The following is a 9,177-nucleotide window of genomic DNA, read 5'->3' on the forward strand; positions in this document are numbered from 1 at the left end:
TTTCTTGATTTACTAGGAATCTCCTCATGTAATTACTTAACAGTGGAATTTGTAATCTGTTTGTTGATGCCAATTGTCAAATACCTGATATATTATCAATAAAATTTCCAAGTTCCCAAAAGATTCAATCATGGTTGTGATTTTTTTCTCTTGAATTTATGATTTTATTTGTATATTCTTGAATTGGGGTTTTAACTCCATTCATTTATTTATTGTTGGATTTATTTGAGAATTGTAGTTCAATGGGCTTTATAGGATTAGTGATTTGTAATCAGTTTGGGTATTGATGATTGGAGCTCATTTTATAGTGAAATCGTCTACAGGTGAAGTTATCTTGTTATATAGTTTGATCATCATGTAAGTAATGAAGCAAAATCTTTGAAATTTTATTGAATTCCCGTGAATGTACAATTTATCGTTCATTTCATTCATCTTTTCATTATTAAATTATCAGTTTCATTCAATTGGGTGTTGATTTTTTGGCTAGGTTTCATGATTTTTTTGGTGGAGGAGCTTGGAATTTTTATAATTATGTTGATTTTTTGTGAAATCTGGTATGGGTTTCATGAATGTGGAACCCATACCAGACTACAGTCCAGTAGAAGGGTTTCAACAATAGTGCAATTTCAGCTGGTTGTATATATTCTTTGTTATAAAGTCGTAATAAATTATTCTACAGGAATATTCAGCCTTGCTTGATTCTTGTTCCATTTACTGTGTTTTCGTAAAATACATGCAATATCTGTGTAGTTCCAGTATTTAAAGTTGAGAGGTCTTGAATGGGAGTCCTAAACTCATTACTTTTGTGAATGTCTTGTTTGTCCATTAGAATTTGTACTGTGTATGCATCCAATATTTGCAAATGGTTTATGCCCTTCCGCTTCATCTATGTAAGAGGAGATGTATTCCAGCTAAAATGATTTAGAAGCTTGGAAAAGTTGGTATGTAACTCTAGATGTTGTGGGATCTAGATGGCTGCTGTGGTAACTTATAAGAATGTAGGAATGCAGTAATTGAAGTAGTGGAATGGGTGGTTGCGTTTGTTTGGTGTGGATGTAATGAAAGTAAAAGACATTGCTGAGGTATCAGAGTCCAGATCTGGTAAGCTCTAGTTATTTGATGTTTCGCCCAAGAGCAAATTTCAATTTAATTGAGAACTTTGTAAACATACAAAACCATAAAGACTTATTATGAGATGCTTTGGACATTGTCCCACAGGATTGCATTTGTACATAGTAAACTCTTTGTAAAATTAGCTTCTGTAATTCATTTAGATGTTGGTGAAATTCTTAGCTTCTTCCTTCTGTGTGTTATGAGAACTTAATGATTTCCAGTCATGAACTTGAACTATACGATGCGCTTGAATTGGCATTGAAATTGATTTAAATTCCAAAGTTAGACTTGGCATGATGATCTCCTGAAACAAAATCTCGAAATCTTTCCTAATTTACAACTACTTTCAACTCATTTACAACTGGGATAACGTAGTTTAACATTAAGCTTCTTAAACCTGCGAATCTGCATCCTTCTATATCTTGCTTGTGCAGCCAATGCCTTCTTTTCCCTTTTATCAAAACTGCTAACATTTTCTGCAGTATCATCCATGATCAACGGTGGATGATGTACCGAGTAAGAACTTTGCTGCTGCTTGTGCTTCTCATCTGGAATATTCAACATGGCTGCATGATTCAAATTCGGTTGGGCTGATGAATCTTGCTTTGGAAGTCCAAGAATTAGCTGTGGAAAAGGAAACCAGATTAATTTTTTTCCAAAAAAAGAAAAGAACCCATCAGGGGATTTGTAAGAAAAGATTATAATATACCATCTGTTTCTTGGCTTGAAGACTTAAATTCAGAAGTTTTTGTTCATCGTAATAGCCTTGTAAATTCTTTATTTCCTGTAAAAAGAGAGAAAAAAGATCAGGATAATGTTCAACAATTGGGCTTGAATTTTGAGATACCATTGACAGAAAACAATTACCTCTTTCAAAAACTCTTTGCTTTTGCTTAACTCTTTAATCTTCTCCAACAAATCTTCTTTTTTCTGTAGTAAACAGAGAATCGCCATAAAAAAAAGGAAATCAGAATAAAAAAGCCTTGAAAGCCACAAAACAGACAAAACCCTTTGAAAAAAAACATACCCTTTTAAGAGAAACCTTCTTCTTAGACTGCTTAGACTTGTCATTGGATTCACTGGGAGGGAATGATAAAGGCGTTGCAGGGCTCAGAGCCCTAGGCCTCTCAATCTCAGGGGTAGAATTAGAACCCACGGGAGGCAAAGAAGGACCGTCAGTTTTAGAATATCTTCTTCTGTTTCTTCCCCAAGAAAGCCGATGCAAAGACTGATTCAAAAACTAGTCGCGGAAGTTGCAGCAAAATTACTGCAACTTCAAACTCAGTTTCGTCAAACTCGGTTCCATTCATGGACATGGCAACATTTAGATGCTGATGATGACAACTAGTGCTACTAGTACTAGGTTTCATCATGAAAACTAAAGATAAAGATGGCTCTTAATACAAGAAGGCTAAGTTTGAGGGAGGGCGGGAAAGAGAAGGCTAGGTCTCAAGTATGATTACTTGGAGTCAGAGTTTTGGCTTGTAAAGGAAAATAAAATCCTAACTTGGTCAGGATGTGACTTATGACACTTGTCGACATAAGGGAGAAGAAGATTGAACTGGGAACTCTGCTACATCACCAACTTCACTATTTAACGTCTCTTTTCTTGGCAATTGTTTTCAAAAATCTGTTTCAAATTCAAAAATCATGTAAACCAGTCAGGACTTTGCAACTGGTTTTGGCGCGTAAATCAACGGCTCTTTTTAGTTTCAGAATTAGGGTTTGATAATTGGCTTACTTGTAACGCAATTAATATCAAACTCTTATGTTCCATGTAACTCTTTAAGGCTCCAAAGACGAGAATTTCCCAAAACAACCTTTTCTTTGTTCTCCGTTTCTCTCAGAAATTCAAGTTGCAATTCTCTGTTCTTGAACTTCTGTTTTTCTTTGTTCTTTGATTATTCTTCTGTTAGCGTTTGAAACAACGACGGAAGTAATGCTTGATACTGCCAAGGAGGAGTTCTTGAAGAACAATTTCAAAGGTGCCTATAGGTGGGTCTTTGGGCAAAGCTTGGCATAAAATTTTGGCAGAGTTTCATGATTTTTATAGGTAGGGGAGCTAGGAATTTTTATTAATTATGTTGATTTTTTTTGTGACTTCTGGTATGGGTTTGATGATTGCGGACAGATTAGCGTTCTGTAGAAGAGTTTCCAACAATAGTGCAAGTTGAGCTGCTTGTGTATATTCTTTGTTATAAAGTCACGATTTAGCACAGTAGGGAGCTGCTTGTGCAAGTTGATTGTTGCTCATTTTATGTTTTTGCCTTTTTGTAAAATGCAATTTCTGTTTAGTTCCAGTATATAAAGTTATGAGGTCTTGAAAGGGAATCCTATACTCATTACTTTTGTCAATGTCTTATTTATCCACGAGAATTTGTAATGCATGTGCATCCAACATATACAAATGGTTTATGCCCTTCTGCTTCATCTATGTATGAGTAAATTTATTGCAGGTAAACTGATTTGCATGCATGGAAAACTGGTATGTCACTCGACATGTTTTGGGTTCTCTCCTCTTCAGTGGGTGCTTATGTGATGAAAGTAGAAGCTATTGCTGAGGTACCACAGTCCAGATATGCTGAGCTCTAGAAGTTGGATGTTTCTACCTGCTACAATTTTCAATTTAATTGTTCTTGGCAACCTGAAATTTTTGTGAACATACAAAACCATAATAACTTATTTTTATGCCTAGCATACGGGCAATTTGTACTAATTGTGTGACGGTTGCCATGCATTTTGTACACATTGTCCAAGAATAGTTGAGCAATTGTCTGCACATAATCAGGATGGTTGAGACACAAAAAATAGGCATATTTGATGAGTCGACCGACCACCACAAAGATGACTAATTTCTCTTTAGATTTAGGCAAGCCTTTTATGAAATCAATGGTTGAGTCAGAGAACACACCAAATGGAGTCAGCAAGGGCTGCAATAGTCCAGAAGAAGCCAAATTTTCTAGCTTATATTGCTGACAAATGGGATAACTTCTTATGTAATTTCAGATATATTTCCACATATCTTTCCACTAGACTACAGCTGCAAGTTTCTTAACAGTGGTGGTTACACCAAAATATTCTCCCTAATGTGAAATCATAGAACAAGGTTGGTAGTTGCTACTGCAACTAAGGACTATCACCTACCACTGGTTTATCTCTCCTCAGTTGGCCATTCTGCAACTAAAGACCATTTTGGGGAAAAGTTTCTTGAGTTATAATAAGCAAAACTGGGACTCCTTTATAGATGGAATTTCTTTGGATTAGAAAGGAAGTCAATTAAAATTCTTGATGGGCAAGTTAAGTATGGGGGCTACTATTTACAACATTTGGAAGGAAAGAAACAACAGGATTTTCTCTAATCTTTTGCAGCCCAAAGATAGAATTGTTGAAAGGATCAGAAGCCTGCTAAGAGACAAAGGGGCAGACCTCTCAAAATTTTCACCTACTAGTGTCAATAAAGCCGTCGCCAGGAATTGGGGCCTTCTGAACTGCGTCTTCATCTTCAAATGCTAAGACGTCTCCTCTTTGGAGGTGGCAGCCTTTTTGCTAACAGTGTGTTTTTTTGCAGGTTCCCTTTGTATGATCTTAAGTTGGATCCTGTTCTGGGGGCTTTGCTGCTGGTTGCAGTGGTCGTTACATATAGCTTTCCCTCTCCATTGCCTCAACTCTGCTACTGGGCTTTTCTTTTTCTGCACTTTCCCAGTGGCTTTGAATCCTGCCATTATGGTGCTCTCTTCTGGAGCCTGAATCTCTTCTGCTTCCTGGTGCTTGTGTTTGCTTCAAAATTCTGGTGGCTTCCTATGTCTGCTTTTTGGCTTCTGGTTCTGGGGTGTAGCCTTTGGGATTATGTTGGGTGTTGCTACTTTGGCCTTGGTTTGGGGATGCCTCTCTTGCTGGTCTTGTTGGTTTTAATAATTGCAGGTTTCCTCTTGTTTCCAAGGAAGACCTGACGCTCTTGTAGCATGGAGAAGCAGCCCTGATTGACTTCTTTTATCTTCTGATGCTTGGGTTTTATGCTGCCTTGTTATTGCCTATTTTCAACCCTGCAGATCAGAATCCTTTGCATCAGCTTCCTGTACTGCTCTGTTTCTGCCGTTGATTCCCCTGCTTGTCCTGCTGTTGAGGCTCTCCTGGCCTCCCTTTTTACCTGCTGTGGCTTGGTTTTGCGCTCTCAATCTTTTCTCCTGGTCTGCTGCTTGGTTCCTTGCAGTTGAGGCGTGTTTCAGGGTTATCCTCGGTTCTCCTCTTCTCCCATCTGGTGCTTAAGCTTGCTATTCTTCTACTGATTTGCTGATTCAGCTGCCATTTCCTGGAATCCTTAAGGTCTTTGTGCATGCTTCTCTGTGTCAGCCCTGCCTTCTCCTTTTGTGTTTATTGATCCGATTTTGGAGCAGGGTGCGTTGTTTGCCCCTTATCTTCTGTGTATCCATTGGGATAACTGGCCTTCCAAGCTCCTGCTCTTTTGCATTTGGGTACTGAATGACAGTTAATTACCAAGTTGATCCTACTTTAGTCTGTTAACGGCCTGTGCTTACTAAGTTGACTTTAATTATGATTTGGCAGGGGTGTTTTTGGGTAATGTTGTAAGAGTGGATTGTTGTTTCTAAAATATGGTCCTAGGTCTTAGGAGAGGGCCCTAAGGCTAATTGATAGAGTTGCTTGTACTTAGATATAGTATGCTATCCTCCTCCAGGTCAGATGAGCTTAGGGTGTTATTGTTGTCCCCGGACAGCTCGCTTTTCTTGGTGTAAAAGTGTATCTTTATTTACCCAAAAAAAAAAAAAAGGAAGGCTTCTGGTGAATCATTTACTTTGTTTATGGGAGCTTTCAAAACTTATAATAGAGTTTAAGTATCTCTTTGAACATTTCTTGTAGACTATAAAGTTTATATTTTGTGTTATTTTTATTTTTATGTTTTATGTTTTAGAATAGCCTTTGCACAGTGGGGAAAAATGGAGTCTTCAAATACACACATATTGGCTTCAGTACAGGTTTGTTAGCTGTTCTATTCATTATCTGTATTGACTTCCAACTGGGAATTGTTGATACAATTAACTTCAATTTTTCTCATGTTTACAGATATTTCAGTGGAAAAAAATCAATGGAAGAATTTCAGCTTCCCAAAGGAGACTTGTGGTGTGAATTTGTAGTCACGAATGAACGGTAAATTATATAAACCTTGTATGAGTGAGAAATTAATAAACCATGACAATGTGTCCGGTTAATTTATGATTTTGATCATGATTTGACAATATGTCTGTTTGATCTTATATCTAATTAACATTAACTAAAATTAGTAAGCTTGCTTGTTTGTTTACATTTCACGTTGGCTTTTCAGAAGTGTTATTCTCTGATTTCATCTATCTCTTTCTATTAGATTGGACGTGAAAATCTTACATTTATTTAATTATTAATATACCGTCTGTGAAATTTTGATATAGGTTCAATGTGATGTGGATATTAATTTCTTGGAAATATGCTCTAAAATTTGCCTACATCAGTATATCTTTTGGAATCTCTTGTTTATTTAATGAGAGACTAATCCATGGATCTAATTGTGTTGGTTGTATAGACATGCGGTAAATTAAATCCTGGGATGTTGACAGTCATGGGTTTTCTCTAATCTCTACTGTCATAAACCTTTTTCTTTTTGGCAAAACTTACTATGTGAACTTAGAAATTGGAATCTAATATCAATTATAAACCATTAATTAATTATTTATTTTCTGTAGCTGGTCGTGCTACAGAATCTTTTTTCAGATTTTGTTATTGGACATGGAGAGTTGTGGACTGCTTAATTGTTAGCAGCTGTTAAGATAGAGGGTAAAAAGCTATTTGAACTAACAAATTATTTTGTTCTTGGTGCAAAGTGGTATGGATTGCCAATGGGTGGATACTAGAGATGCCCTCATTGTAAATCCAACCAATTCTAGTCAAGTTGATCCTGATTTTTCTAAATCTGAGAAAAGACTAAAGAAATGGTATTCTCAAGATCCATCGAAGACAGTAATTGCTACTTGATTTATAGCCAGTACACTTGATAATATTCCTACAACTTTGAAGAGGATGGAAGTGACTTCTCTGCTGCTATAATTGGTGCACTTTTCAGGGCTCGCCAAGTCACAATGTGGACTGATGTGGATGCAGTGTACAGTGCATATTTATCCAGGCTTGCATTATCAATTATTAGGTCTGATGTTGAGGTTTGATGTAATGTTCGAGCCTGGGAAATGATGAACTGATTATTATTTACATGTTTGTTAAAGTTGTGTAACTTTCTGATTTTTGTTTCTAATTTAAATTCATGTCATTATGCAGTCATATTTTGGCATAAAAGTCTTGCATCCTGGCACTATTATCCCAGTTATGCAATATGACATCCTATTTGTGATGAGGAATGTCTTTAATCTGTCTGCAACTGGAACAATTATATGTAAGCATATTATCTGTGAAAATGAAGATGAACAGATTGTTGACACTCCTGTGAAAGGGTTTTCAACAATTGACAATTTAGCTGTAATAAATGTTGAGGGGTGGGCATTTTGGTTCCAATTTCCACTGCATGTATGTTTTTGTGGTTACAACATGTTTATCTAAATTTTGTCCCGTGTATGTTATTTATGTTCTTCTGTTGGCAGAACTGGAATGGCTGATGTTCCTAGTACAGCAAATACCATTTTCGGTGCTGTGAAAGATGTTGGAGCTAATGTCATCATGATATCTCAAGTAAATTCTTCCTCTGGTTTCATTTAATAATTTTTTTTTTTAACAGATACTTAGTGATCGATAATGATGTAGTCCGACAGTGAGCATTCTGTGTGTTCTGCAGTGCCCAAGAAGGAAGTAAAAGCTGTTGCAGAGGCATTACGGTCTAGATTTCGTGAAGCTGTGGATGCTGGACAGCTTTGCCAGGTGCTCTTTTTTGGGTATTTAGCATGTATTTGTGGAGTTGAAATTTCACAAATGTAAAATCCGTTATGATTTATTTTATCTTGTGTGTGGTGATTTTCGACATGGTTGTGCCACAACATTATCAGTAAGATTGTGTTTCCTGCATAGTTTTCTCATTGTGTTTTCTTCTAATGTGATTGAAGTATTATTGCATTGCAGGCAAACATAAATGTCCGTGCTATAGCCCAGGGTTGCTCTGAGTACAATATTACTGTGGTAGTCAAGCGTGAAAATTGCATTAGGGCTTTGAGAGCTATCCACTCTAGGTTTTTTCTTTCAAGAACCACTATAGCGATGGAGATTATTGGCCCTGGTTTGATAGTGGCACATTGTTTGACCAGCTCAGGGATCAGGTGCACTAATTGGATAGGTGGCACATTTAATTGCTTGAATCTTTTTGTATTGTTGACTCTTCTGGTGGCATTTTATTGGTGTAATATCTGTGCCAATTCAGTATTTAAAGCTGAGGGCCCTTCAACGGAAATCCTATAAAGATTACTTTTATGAAGCAACTGTTGTCTTCCAATCATTCGCACTTTAAGGGGCTTGAAACCGGAGACAACATATTGCAGATTGAATGCATTTTCAGGTCAGTCATGTTTTACCCATAACATGTGAGTAACATTAGCTCTTGGAAGAGTTCATAAGACTCTCCACGGTATGATGAAGAACTGGCTAAGGAAAGACAAGAAACTGAGGATGCAGAAGAAGTGAGTTTTCGATAAAACACTCTTGGAAGTTTAACCTTTTAGCATAGCCATACTCAGATTTCCTAATTACAATACCTCAAAATCGAGTTTTATTCGTGGTTTAAAGCCTGTTCAGTGCTCAAAAGGTTAAAGAAGTAAGCTGGGAGCACATTTTGTATCCCCTGGAGAATAAATGGTCCTAGAATATGTTCTCAGGTTTTGAGGTATGGTGGAGTGGTGGATACTATCAACCAAAAGGATATTGTGCAGTTGCAAAGATACAAGAAAGACCATCCATTCGCACAACTCCCTTGAACTTTCACGACAACAAGGTACAAGGAGCAGCCGCTTATAATCTGTGGCCTAGGTGCTGGAGCTCAAGTTACAGCTGGTGGAATTTTTAGTGACATTTTGCGGCTGGCCT

At 37.1% G+C, this 9,177-nt stretch overlaps 1 pseudogene; it reads left to right on the top strand.

The window, feature by feature from the left end:
- Positions 1–3,052: 3,052 nt before the first annotated feature.
- On the top strand, positions 3,053–8,605 carry LOC123203430 (annotated as a pseudogene).
- The last annotated feature ends 572 nt before the right edge of the window (positions 8,606–9,177 follow it).

This window comes from Mangifera indica, chromosome 19 (genome assembly GCF_011075055.1).
Source record: "Mangifera indica cultivar Alphonso chromosome 19, CATAS_Mindica_2.1, whole genome shotgun sequence".
NCBI classification, from domain to species: Eukaryota; Viridiplantae; Streptophyta; class Magnoliopsida; order Sapindales; family Anacardiaceae; genus Mangifera; species Mangifera indica.